This window comes from Nyctereutes procyonoides, unplaced genomic scaffold (assembly GCF_905146905.1).
Source record: "Nyctereutes procyonoides isolate TBG_1078 unplaced genomic scaffold, NYPRO_anot_genome, whole genome shotgun sequence".
In the NCBI taxonomy this organism is placed as follows: domain Eukaryota; kingdom Metazoa; phylum Chordata; class Mammalia; order Carnivora; family Canidae; genus Nyctereutes; species Nyctereutes procyonoides.
Window position 1 is genome coordinate 71,016,963 of NW_026575126.1, and position 13,815 is coordinate 71,030,777.

At 49.5% G+C, this 13,815-nt stretch overlaps 1 protein-coding gene across 5 annotated transcripts in view; it reads right to left on the bottom strand.

Moving 5' to 3' along the window:
* The window catches only part of LOC129519243 (NADPH--cytochrome P450 reductase), a 67,292-nt gene extending 56,997 nt beyond the window's left edge, over nt 1–10,295 (bottom strand). Inside the window, exon 1 of one of the 5 annotated variants that reach the window (XM_055339607.1) lies at nt 10,183–10,295. The gene's annotated coding sequence lies outside the window, so the exon portion shown is untranslated. Of the gene's footprint in view, nt 1–5,309; nt 5,623–5,696; nt 5,826–6,112; nt 6,135–10,182 lie in introns of those variants that run through there. The other 4 variants (XM_055339613.1, XM_055339608.1, XM_055339611.1 and 1 more) reach the window with 4 other exon arrangements.
* Between the last annotated feature and the right edge of the window lie 3,520 nt (nt 10,296–13,815).

A 13,815-nucleotide genomic window follows, 5' to 3' on the forward strand; every position in this document is an offset into this window, starting at 1 on the left:
ACCTCGACTGGTACACAACTGATACATAAACACCTCACCTGGGGAGGGGGGTGGGGGAAGAAGAAATCCCTCGAGGATGCAGAACGCTGAAACAGGATACAGATTTAAGCAGAGTAAAATTCCGAAACGATGAATTTGCCCAGAAAGGAGGATACGGACAGTATCCTAAAAACCCAATACAGGAATATGCTGCTCTGTGTTAGTCAGATTACAACCTATTTAAAAGCCTTCCCATCAGGGCGCCTGGGTGGCTCAGTTAGTGAAGTGTCTGACTCTTGATTTTGGCTCAGATCGTGATCTCAGGGTGGTGAGATGGAGCCCTGCGTTGGGTTCCACACTGAGTGGGGAGACTGCTTAAGATTCTCTCTCCCTCTCCTCCTCCAACTCATGTCCTCTCTACATAAAATAAAATATAAAATAAAATAGTAAGTAAAGTAAAATAAAATACCTTCCCATCACTTAGCATGGTTCATGAGACCCCTTCAGAGAAGCCCCAACTGCTGCCTAGCCTCATGCAACCAACACCCTACACCCTATGGACCCCTGGGGGAGGTGTGCCTTAGTGGGCTCAGTGAATTCCTCCCTATCCTCCAAGACCCTAATCAAATGTCACCTCTTCTGGAGAGCCTTGTGTGACCCCCATATAAAGGCAGGTCTACCTGAGAGCTCCCTCACACACACCGAGCTCAGCACCAAGGATGAACACTTCACAGGCATTATCTCAGAAACCGACTCCACACACTCTGCCATAGTTGGTTACTTTATGTTTGTTCCCTGCACATCAGAATTCTCAAGTGCCTGCACCAGGCCCTAAACATAGAAGCTTAGGTTCTACATTTAGGGTCCCCTCGCAAAGGGCCAAATATGTGTTTAAGTGTCATTCCACAGGGATGGAGACACTGCCAAAAATGGGGAGAATCAACTGAAAAATAAACACCTTTTGAACGTTCCAGGAGGCAGGTGAGGCAGGGATTCTTTTCCCTACTTCATGGCTGAAGATATGAGACCTGGTGTGGGCCAATGCCTATATAAGCTGGTAACCTGCTTCTTCTGACCCAGGAGCTTCTCCCCACCTGCCAGATGAGTCTAAATTCTTATCAAAAGCCAGACAACAGAACTGCATAGAAAAAGCAGCTTTGTTCTGTAGCCTATATAATAAAATAATAATAATAATAATAATAATAATAATAATAATAATAATAGAGAACTGGCATTACCTATCTCTATATAAGGTACTCATTTTAGGGGTGCCTGGGTGGTTCAGTTAGTTAAGTGTCTGCCTTCAGCTCAGGTTATGATCCCACGGTCCTGGGATTGAGTCTTGCATCAGGTTCCTTGCTTAGTGGGGAGTCTGCTTCTCCCTCTCCCCCTGCTTGTGCTCTCTTTCTCTCAAATAAATAAATAAAATCTAAAAAAAAAAAAAAAAGATACTCATTTATGTTTCTTACACTATTACTTTTTTTTTTAAGATTTTATTTATTTATTCATGAGAGACACAGAGAGAGAGAGGCAGAGACACAGGCAGAGGGAGAAGCAGGTTCCGTGCAGGGAGCCCGATGCGGGACTCGATCCTGGGTCTCCAGGATCACGCCCTGGGCCAAAGGGGCAGGCGCTAAACCACTGAGCCACCCAGGGGTCCCCAAAAGTAATTTTTTTAAGTAGGATCCACACCCAGCATAGAGCCCAACCCCATGATACTGAGATCAAGACCTGAGCTGAGATCAAGAGTCAGACACTTAACCAATTGAGCCACTTAGCTGCCTCCCACCAAAATTTGTTTAATTAAAACAGACAGACATACTTATTGGTGCTTTGGTATTGGAAGCGAGGAGGAATAATCATATTACCAAGTAATTATTTGTAGTAGGTGATTTTCCTTCCACCAAAATAAAAAGAAAATCCTCTCGGGGATCCCTGGGTGGCGCAGCGGTTTAGCGCCTGCCTTTGGCCCAGGGCGCGATCCTGGAGACCCGGGATCAGATCCCACGTCGGGCTCCTGGTGCATGGAGCCTGCTTCTCCCTCTGCCTGTGTCTCTGCCTCTCTCTCTCTCTATCATAAATAAATAAAAATTAAAAAAAAATACTCTCCAGTCAGAAAATAAGACAACACAGCACACAAAATGAGAGGGGATCTGGAAGCAGGTAGTCCTGCGTGAGGCCTCAGCTTGACCCTTAGACTTGAGCACATGAGTGCATCTCTGAGATGGCCTCCCCAGCTATGAATCCGGTATGAAAACACTAGCCTTTTGGGGTCATCAGAGGTATTAAAAAATACATACACATGTGCACACATAATACAAATTTTGCACAGAGTCTGGCATAAATTTTCCTGAAACAAAAGCACCTCCAGCTGTTCGTCTGCACAACTGACCTGAGAATTCTGAATTTAAAAATGTAAATCTCTGCTGGTGGGAATATAACAAGGGAATGCTTCTGGAGGGGAGTTCAATATGTACTGACGTTGAAAGTCACACCATTTCTATAAACATACACACTCACCCCTTCGCATTATTTTTCTCGGTAGAGATGATGTCTCAGTGGAAGGCTCCTTCCTAAAACATTTACTGCCTATTTTACATATTTCTGTAATAGTCTTTTTTTTAAATAATGAACACTTAGTTTTTCTGTAAACAGAAAAAAAATACATTCTTACATAGTCATTTCTACATTTCTCTTTTTTGCGGATTTTAATTTTTAAATGAACCTGACATAGAACAAAAAGTGAAACCTCAAATTACTTATCATCATTTGACAAACCATGTCTGTTATTTGCCCTCAGTTCATTCCAAAAACTGCAACCCCTAAATAGTGCCTGGCATGTGCTACTCAGTATCTGTTAAATGAATACATTGAAAAGCTCATAAACATTGATCCAGCTCCTCCACTTCTAAGAATTCCTAACACAAAAATATTTGCCCACTTGCACAAAGATAAAGAACAAAGGCTACTTACTCACTGCCACAGAATTCGTAATAGCACAAAAAGCTACAAAAAAAAAAAAACCACACTTTTTTTTTCAATAATACCAGTTACTGGAATATACTGTCATTTTTAAGACGAATGAGGTTCTAAAAAAAATGAGGTAAAAAAAATGAGGTAGTTTTACAGGATGATATATCATGATAAGCAATAAAAGGCAAGTCTCAAAACAGTAACATTTATAGTAAAATTAATAGCAGCGCATTTCTGTTTTAAGTAAAAAAAAGAATAAATGTTTTTATTCATGAAGAAAAGTATCTGGAGAACGTATATTCTACCTCTAGCAGTGATTTTTCTGAGTGAGGCTATGAGAGATGCTCACTAACTACACTGTGTATTTCTTAATAGTTTTATTTTCTTCAAATAGTAAGCACTTAATAATTCTCTAAACAGAAAAAAAACACATTGTTATAAAAGAGCCATCTCTCCATTCATTTTGTCCTGATTTTAATTTTTTTTTTATGATAGTCACAGAAAGAGAGAGAGAGAGAGAGAGAGAGAGAGAGAGAGGCAGAGACACAGGCAGAGGGAGAAGCAGGCTCCATGCACCGGGAGCCCGACGTGGGATCCAATCCCGGGTCTCCAGGATCGCACCCTGTGCCAAAGGCAGGCGCCAAACCGCTGCGCCACCCGGGGATCCCCTGATTTTAATTTTTAAATGAATCTGACATATAAGTTAAATCCCAAAGTACTAAACTGAGGCCCGCAGGCCTGGGGTGGTTTGCCAAAAAGCGCACAGTGCTAGTGCCTGAACTAGAAGTCAGATTCCCTGCCCGCCGGTCCTGTGCTTCGCTCCTTCCTAAAACATAAGGAAGCAGATGTTTCAGGGGCAGCTGGGCTTCTGGAACCATGGAAGGTCCTACAACTATAGCTTAAGAGCTAAATTCTTATTAACCTGAAACATCCCATAGGTTCACAGCAAGTGTTCTAGATTTGCCAAGCAGTTCTGATTCCAAATGCTCTCCTAAGCACAGCTGGACTCATCTAACTCAGATCCTGATTTTCAAGGGGTTAAGGGAGTCACTGGTAGGTCCTAAAATTTCAGGTTTATCAGGCAACCGACAAATCCTGTGGCTGCTTACAAACTCGTACCACCCAGAAGTATGCACCTGCCTTACTCATCATGTCAGCACCTGTTTTCAGGTGCTGAAGTACATCCCTGGGGCTCCTTGCATCTCAAACCTATCTGCTCTTTTTCCAAGTGCTAGACACGAAGAATTTTGGAGAGTTAAGGACCCCCCGGAAGTTTTCACCACAACACGACTGGAAGCTAATCTTCCATTCTCTGAAATGTAGCCCTGGTTTTTTGGACAACTGAGACAATGATTAAGTTATCTGCCCAACAAAAGTTTCTCACCTCAGCTGGTAGTAAAAATCATGAGAAGCTCAAGAACTGCCATTCTCTCAAAAAGGAAATAAGACCACCATTGGGGAACAGAAAGGAAAGAAAGCATTCCCTTCTGGGTTCACTGCTCTACCAACTGGGACTTCTGGGATACTTTCCTGATCAAGCCAACCCCACCCCACTCAAAGGGGATTGTTACAGGCAGAACTTGGAAGCAGTTCATCAAGGTCTTGGTCTTCTCCCCAAATGAGAGAGCCTAAGGAATTACAGCACTGCACAGTTAGGGCACTGGACCCCAGAGGGTTAGCTGACTGCTCTGCTTACACGCAATACTGAGTTCTGGGTGTCACCCTCCAAGACCCTCCCTCCTTTGGATGCTCAGAACCTCAACCCTGTGTGGGTGGCAAAGTGGGCTGCACCTCTCCCTGAACTCCTTGAGGAGGAAACAAGGGCTCCAAGAAGTTAACTGTCCTACCAAGGGGCCAAGATTCAAATCCAGAACTACCCACTCCAACCTCATCTCCCTTAGTACAAGCACCATTCTCCAGTTCGCCCAGCTCAGAGGGAAAGCTGTATTTCATGGGTCTAAGAAAAGGGGCAGCGGGGTTCTCTGAAGTGGACCCAAACTGTTCAGTAGTGTTCCACCAGCTTACACAATGATCTTGAGAAATACAAGCAAAAAGTCGAGGTCAAGTTCCCTGCAGCCCCCTTCGCTTCCCAGAAGACCTCGACCTCTTACCCAATTGCTGCCACGACCTAAAGGTGTCCTGGCTGCCCGGCAGAGCCCGGCAAGTATGTGTCGCAGCGGCCACCAACCACATCACCTGCCCACGAGGGCACTGCCCCCCAGGGATGCCCTTGCCCGCACCCAGAACGATTCTCAGGAGAGACCGGGCTGGCAGGCTCCCCGGAAGCCTCGACTGAGCCCACCTGATGCTGCAGGGTCAGATTCGGGTCCCAGTCGCATTTACCGAGCGTCTCCTACCTGAGTTACCTCAATAACTGGCCTCCTCTACAGGCCCATTGTACAGACGGGGAAACTAAGCCTCACGGAGGACAAGTGGCTGTGCTGAGGACGGCGGCGCGGAGACTGGAACCCGAGCCCTCTGAAGGTCCGTCGGGCGCCCTGGGCCGTGGAAACCACGACCCTCAAGCCGCCGCGAGAGGTCAGCTCGAGGGGAAAGGCCGCCCCGGGAAGGACCAGGGTGGAGGTCGCGCTGCCCGTGCGAGCGTCAGTTGAGACACGCAGCGACCGGGCCCGAAAGCCCGCCCTAGCGCCGAGCGGCCGAAAGCCGTCGGGCCCGGGATCCCGGCACCCCCAGCCCCGGCGCCCCAACCTCGCAACCCCGCGACCGCAGCCGCGCGCACTCACCGCGGGCGGCCCGGCAGCACTGCGGCCACCTGCACAGGACGCAGGCCCGCACCACTGAGGCGCTACCACCGCCTGCGCCGGCTGCGGGGGTGGGGGCGTGGCCGTCGGGCACCACCCCGCCCAAACGAGCCGCGCGCGCGCGCTCTCGGGGCCAGGCTTCCCCCGGCGAATCCGAGCTCTTGGTACGGCCCGGCTCGACCCCGCCCCCTCGGCGGCCCCGCCCCTTAGGCGGGCCCGGAGCCTGGCCGGAGCTAGCCTGGCCGGAGCTCTCCGGGCCGCCGGAGTCTCGATGCTGCTGCTCCGCGGGCCGGCGGCTCTGCCCCGTCGGTCTCCGCGGGGCCGTGGCTGTGCGCCCCGCCGCCTGGCCTGCTGCTGCTGGCTGCCGCCCGCGTGTGTTCGCGCTTTCTCCCCCTTACCGGGTCGGGGCCGCCGGAGCGCGGAGGGCCGGGACGGGAACGCGGGCCTGCTTGGGGAAGGGGGCGGGGGTGGGGGGTGGGGCGGGAAGTGACCGGCAGGGGGCGCGCCCTGGACTGAAGAGGCGGGAGGCGGGAGGCGGGGGTGGGGGTGGGGGGCGCCTCGGGCTTGAAAGGTCTGGCTGCCTGGGTGGCGGGTAAGAGCCCCACCTCTGCCTCCTTGGCTTTGGTTCTTGCATTATAGGGTCAGGAGGATTAGGCGGCATAACTCGGCGTTCCTAAAGGATGCAAGTCCCTGCGGTAGTAAGTGCTCTAGACGTGGAAGTCGTCGCCATTAGTAGCAGTAGCTGCACAGGCTGTTGCGAATTCTTTCTGAACAGTGGCCGTCTCCCTTCTTTCGGAGACCATTCTCCATCTTTCAAAACAGGACCAACCAACAACCAATATTTTGTAAATAGTAACGCCTGGGTAAAGAGAGGATTGTTCCTGTGGCTCCAGTTTTAGACTTCCAGGTCCAGTTTGTCAGGATACCAGTCCCTGCAACAGACGAGATGAATGCCATAGCCCTCAGGGTGGGGCGCACCCTGTCCAGCCCAGGAACCGAATGTGACTCCTATACTTGGCCCTCAAGAGAGCAGTGGGGAATTCCTCCCCCAGATCTCTAGTACTCCTTCCCACCTTCCCAACATCCTGTTGAACATCTTCGCCCCCAGGGTGTCCCAGGAGTCTTCAGTCTTTAACTCTGAATCCTTGTACCCCTCTCCTGTGAGGCCAGAAATGACAACACTGAGTTCTCTCTGCTAATAATAGGTCACCCAGGCAGGAACAGGCATCTTTTGTTTTGCTTTTCCCCATCAAACCAATAACTGAGTCCTATGGGTTCTATTTCCAGGACCCTCTCTCCCTTCTTATCTGCTGTCTCTGCCCTAGCTCAGGCCTCTCTGGGTTCACCTCTCACCTGGATGATCTCAGCAGCTCCTGACTGTGCATGTCACTTCAGTTTCTTATACACCCACTGCCAGGGAAACGTCTTCATATTCTTCTGTACTCACTGCCCTACCTTCCTGACCCCACACCCATCCTCCCCCAAATACATTCTCATTAAGCCGCTGGAAAAAAAAAAAGTAGGTTGGATACGCACCTCCCGCTTCACACAAGTACTTCACACAAACAGACATTCCTGATAGATAAAAGATTTAAATGATTTTTAAAAAGAGAGAAGAAAGAGGAAAAGTCCTGCAAGAAATCACGGGAGAAGGGCACCTGGGTGGTTCAGTGGTTGAGCATGCCTTCGGCTCAGGTCATGATCCTGGGGTTCTGGGATCGAGCCTCGAATTGGGCTCCCTGCATGGAGCTTGCTTCTCCCTCCGCCTGTGTCTCTGCCTCTCTCTGTGTCTCTCATGAATAAATAAATAAAATCTTAAAAAAAAAAAAACAAAAAGTCAAAGGACTAGTTTCCCTCATAATGAGCCCCAGTAATTATTGAGGAAAAAAAACCTGAATCAACATACATGAACAAAAGATATGAATCATTGGTTCACAGAAAAAAAGAAATACAGCTTTTAACCACATGAAGAGATTTTCAATCCCACACGGAAAAAAAACCACAAATCAAACTCTGGCCAGGATAACTTTTCTTCCCCTATGACAATGACAAACCAAAAGTTTGATGGCACATTATGGTGGAGCTGTGGGAAATAGGCACTATAATTTCTTTTTGTTACAGCTGTACATGAATATCACCCAGCTATAAAAAAGCTGGCCCTGACTTGTCTTTCTAGCTTGATCTTTATAACTTTCCTCCACAAACTCCATATTCCAGCAAAATTGGACAAATCCTGGTCCATGCTATGCATTTTTATGCCTCTGAGGTATCCAGAATGTCTTTTTTTTTTTTTTTCATGTTTTTATGTCCAGGTCCTACTGACATGCTCACCTCTGGAAAGCTGCCCTGATCCCTCCAGGAGTGATGGCTTCTTCACCGCTGTCAAGCCCCCCAAGTCCCCAAGTATTTCCTGCTTAAAGTCATGTCTCCAGATTACTGGTCTCCTTTTGCCCTGGAGTCCCTTCAGGTCAAGTCTGTTTTAGGGACCTCCTCTGTTTCACTGCCTCCCACCCCCCACCTGCAGGCAACAGGAGGCATATGCTGGATGAGCCACAGAAGATTCAGGAAAGGTGGACTGGAGTTACAGAGACTAGGTTGGGGCAGATGGGAGCTAGGAACTGGATTGTAGTCATTGTTGGACAAGGACTTAGTGGCCTATTCAGGGCCCTACTTTATTGGGTTTCAGAGGGAGGGGGTCTATCTCCACTGAACAAAACTGAAGAAGGTTTGTGCAAGTGTAGGTACAGGTGTGGCTGCATTAAGGGTTCATCAGGAATATGTGATCTTCTAAGGGAGTGATGGGGGGCCACCAGGGTAGGCCTTTTTCTTCTGTAGCAATCAATCCCACACCCTCCCCCTATAAGCTTCTCCTGAATGTGAACAACATGAAAACTCATTGCACCTGCAACAGACAAAGCATCTGTCCTGGGGAGCAGCTTTTAAACATGTAGCATCCTGGGGCACCTGGGTAGCTCAATGGTCAAGCATCTGCCTTTGGCTCAGAGCGTGATCCCGGCGTCCTGGGATTGAGTCCTGCATTGGGCTCCCCACAGGGAGCCTGCTTCTCCCTCTGCCTATGTCTCTGCCTCTCTCTGTGTGTCTCTCATGAATAAATAAATAAAATTAAAAAAATAAAGATAAATATGTAGCATCCCACAAAGCTCATCTTATCTCATATCAGTACGTTTTGATCACTATGATCCCTTGTTCTATAGACCTAAATATTGACTGAGCGCTTGCAATGGGCTGCCACTTACTACAGGACAGAGGGGACTAACTACCATTTATTGAGTACCAAATAGATCCTAAGCACTGTGCTCAGCATTCTACATATACGTGACTGCAAGTCTCTCAAAGGTATCCACTTTTATCCCTACTTGACGGATGAGTAAACAAAGGCTCAGAGAGTGAAGGGATTTGTCCTAAGTTCCCCGACAAGATCCTACGAGCCTGGTGCCCATCAGCAAGCTCGTCAAGTCGGTTCAAACCCTTCCCACCCCACTCCATCCCTGGGAGTGCCAGGCCTGGCTCCCCCGGGGGTACCGGCTCAGCACCAAGGTCTGTGTTCAGCCCTCACTTGGAGTGGTACCCTTCCCCAAGCTAGTGCGGGCGGGTTCCCTGAGCATGTGCCCGGGGCAGCCCCTTCTGTGGAGGGCTCCAGCCTCAATCTCTCAGGGCCTCTGTCCCAGCAGCCTGACTCTCCTCCACTCCTCTGATGCAGGCTTCCTCCTTTACGGGCACACAGACTCCTGACAAATCTCCAAGGTCATGCTCTGCAAGCTCTTGCCTTGAGCAGGAACTCACTCCAGGCATGCCTGAAGGGGGCTGGCCTGCCCTCTTGTAAGAAGAGGATCCCAGATCGGGCTAGGTGGTCAGAAAACGTGGGCTGGCACCCCCACCAGATGCAGAGGGATATGGCTAGAAAACAGACACAAGCCTCCTCTCTGCTCAAAACTGCTAAGTGTCACACCAGCTCTCTGACAGTGGGTCTGAAGTGCCACCCCTGGGCCTCCAAGCCTGTCGAATTAAGCATTGCCCTGGCCCTTTCCCCTTGGGAGGTTTCCATAAGCCTGCAGGGGAAGCGGTTTTGCCAATTTCCTGATGCCTGTGATGACCTCATACCTACAGAGCCAGGGCAGTCACCAAAGCACAGAAGCATAGAAACTCCATCAAAAGTTCAAGGGTCAGGGGATCCCTGGGTGGCTCAGCGGTTTAGCACCTGTCTTTGGCCCAGGGCTTGATCCTGGAGTCCCAGAATCGAGCCCCACATCCAGCTCCCTGCATAGAGCCTGCTTCTTCCTCTGCCTGTGTGTCTTTGCCTCTCTCTGTGTGTATGTCTCTCATGAATCAATAAATAAAATCTTAGAAAAAAAAAGGAGTTCAAGGGTCAAATTCTGCTTTGACAGGTACTCAGGTATGTGGGTGTCCTCTATATGTCCCTTCCTGGATAAGAAATCAGTTTCCTTACCAGCAAAGTTGGGGAGGTGGGTGATCCTGTGGCTGCTACTTCTCTCAGGTGTCTTGAGGCTTGTGATGAGCAGAAGGCAGGGCCCAGATGAGCCTCCTGGTCAGAGGAGAGGAGGGAGGAGCCTGAAGACACACCTCCTTGACCTCTAAGCAGGGCCAAATGTCATGTCTGACCTCACTTAGGAGGACCCTGACCTTCCTAAAGCTCTCCGATGAGCACTCAGTCTTCTCCCCACTTTCACAGGTGAGCAATCTGAGATAGGGAGATGGAGCAGCAACCCCATCTGGCTGGTGCATCCCAAAGTCAATCTTTTCTCCACAGATGGGGTGCTTCTCTGTCCGAATCTCTTCTCCAAAGGGCTCTAGACATCATAATTCCCTTCCAATGTCAGGGACAGCGGGCTCAGTCTACCCACAGCCTTCTAGCTCAGGCCTCCTGTCTGCTCAGGAGCCAGGTCTTTATGGAACAGCACAGAGGGCCTGGCTGCTGGGCTTAATGTGCCAGGTGTGTGTGGTCCAGCTGGCTGCACGGTGAGCTGGCCAGCTGGGGCCAGCTGGGGCTCTGCTGTGTGTACACAGTGCTGTGGGGGCTGAACAGACTATTCTCAGGGAATAGCTGGACGCAGCAGGAGTGCTAGAACTCCCTGAAACCTAGAACAAACAGGGCAAAGCAGCAGCCCTGGATGCCTCAAAGGCCAGTCAATGGGCTGCCTACATCCCAATCATCACAGGGCTTGTTCACCTGTTCAATGCCAATTCCCAGGGCACCCTTACCCCAGCCACTGGAGCAGAATCTCTGGAGGCAAGGCAGAAATTGAAATTTTAAATAACCTTCATTCTTATCCACACAGGAATACGAGAACCGTTGCCTTATTGGGTTAACTCGACCAGAACCGGGGGTGGGGACAGGGTGTCCAAAGTCTGGCTCAGATGCATCCAAACATGAAAGCAGATAAAGATGGCTGGTGGTGGTGCAGGGGGCAGGGGAGGGGCTGCTAGGGAGAGCGAAGCCCAGATGATGACCAGCCTGGATCCCCAAGGTGTTAAAAACATTTCCCCAGACCTTTCTCACAGTCTCCCTGCCCTTCCTCCACCCCGGGGGTCCCCCTTTAGCCACATCCAAAGTTCAACAGTTTCAAAAAGGCAGCCCTGAAATGAAGGAACAAAAGTGGTCTTTGGCAACAGCAAATTGGGTTCCCAATCTGGACACTGCCAAGGCCCCGGCAAGCTGTGTGGCCTTGGACAGCTCCCCGGGGGGTCCTTGTATCCAGACCCTTTGGGGTCTTGGGTGAGGCTTTCACAGGTTCCTTGTGTGAAGGCTAACTGCCCTGTGGTTCTCAGAGGCCAAGATTTCTTCCTCTTTCTGATTCCCTCTCCTCCCCCCTCAACACAGCCACCCTTCCCTTTGTTCCTCTCTCTGTTATGCAACCTAAGTTTAAATCCTTTGTGGGTTCACCTACAGCTGGACCTGGAGAGCTGGCACAGGCTGCAGAGCAAATAGAAGGGTGACCCAGAAAGGGGAGGCTTTGGAAGCCACATTGTACATACTCTTGTCCACGAGTTGCTAGGCCAAGGATCTTTGCCCTCTTTCCCCAATATTGCAAAAAGCCCCGTGATTATGTTCCCCAAACCACCTAGCTGCAGCCAGCTGTTGTCATGGCAACCACAACCCACTGACAACCATTTCTAAAGGGACTCTGAGGAGGAGCCTACTTGGCTTCCATTCACCCGCAGTTCAACCCCACGTACTGAAAGCGTCTACCGTCTGCCCACCCAGAGCAGCCACCTAGTAGAAATGGAAATTGGTTAGAGCTGATCCCTGGCCCTGAAGGACTGGTGATTGATGCCCTGGCCAATTCACCATCCAGAACCTACTGGTATAGTTCAGTGATTCTCAAAGTGCATTCCCCAACCCAGGAGCATCGACATGCCTGGGAATTTGTTAAAATGCCAAATTTCAGACCCCTTCCCAAGTCCACTGAATCAGAAACTCTGCGAGAGTGGGGACCCTGAAATTAGTGTGTCAATGAAAGCTCTCCCAAGTGATGCTGCGGTAGGCTGAGGTTGGAGAACCACAGATCTCATTAAAACCTCACACGATCCCCAAAACATGTGTACTAATGTTCCCATAATACAGATGAGGAAGTAGGCTCTGACCTGGTCTGGTGTGTAGATGAGCTGACAGTTTATGAAAGGTGGGATTTTCAGGTCCCACCTGATATCACAGTTTACCTCTGCAGCATCTGTGTTAATTTAACAAGTAGATCTCTGCCTTCCTGGATCCCACCTGGAGAAGCCCAGCCTCACAGAGATATCTTACACTGCATCCAGCAGGAGCAGGGGCTGAGTGGGGCCTGAGCATCGTGGTAGGGGCACAAGCTCTCAGAAAGCAAGAGCCTCACAAGGGGCAGAGAACACCTGGGAGGAAGGTTGGGGAGAGAAGCCCTGGAGACAACCACTTGCCCCAAATGTGGCAATGCTGAGGTGACATAATGTCCTCTAGCCAGGGCCATCCCGACTTCCATGCCTCTTCCTGCCCAAACCCTATCCAGAGACCTTTGCTCCTGTACTCACACACCTAAATGCTACATTGGTCCCCTTCCACGCACCTCCCAGAAAAGGACTCTCAGGGTCCCATCTTACACATCTGCCCAAACACCACGCTGCCCCAAATATGGAATCGCTCCTTCAGCAATTAATGGCTCCCAGCTTCTTTTTGCATACATCCTGTGATGGGGCGCTCACTGCCTTTTCAGGCAACCCATCCATCTGTGAAATCTCTGATTGGCTTAAGTTCCCTTTGAATGAGCTGACATGTATCTATCCCTATGTCGTTTCTACCTTTTATAAGACGAGGTAATCTAACCCTGTTCAACAAAGATTACAGGCTTATTTTCAAAGTCTGATGTGAAGTAAGAATATCTATGCTAATCAGTTCCCATGAACTTGCCACACACTTTTGCAGGTAAACAAAGCAGGTGAAACATACCAACCCATTACCTCGAGAAGAGTAGGAACAAGACCTGGGTGGGTGGTAGGGAGGGCGAAAGGAAGGACAAAGAGGAGATAGAAGGAAAGACAGCTGACTTGGCATCACCAGCCTGCCGTCTACTCCCTGAAAGACCCTGGCAGGACTAGAGCAGGTTTTACAGGGGCTGATACATATTTGGGGCCCCCTTCAAGAGAAGGGATGCAATATTACAAATACGATGATCCGGAACTGGTGTTTTGAGAAATGAAGTCAGAGATGGATGGTTTATAATGACAGGAAAGCTAAAACTCACTCATGGTGATTTTAGCGATAATTTTCAGGTGTATTCTTTTTTTTTTTTTTTTTTTTTTTTTTTTTTTTTTACCGCAAACAGGGATCTTGGAGCTTCATCAAAATCTGCCTCTGACACTGGGTAGGTTGTCCCCATTTCCCAGCCTCAGCTTCTCATCTATAAAATAGGGGTGAGCTCACCCACTTTCCAAAGTTGGTTTGAGAATCGGCAAGATAAATGAAGTGGAGAATGTCTGCTGGGATATTATTATATGTTGTGATTTTTAGAAATGACTGTCAGGAGTCTGGGTGTGGGGGAGGCCCGTTGATTGCTCCTAGGGCAAGGGAGGGGCGGAAGGGCACCCCAAGTCA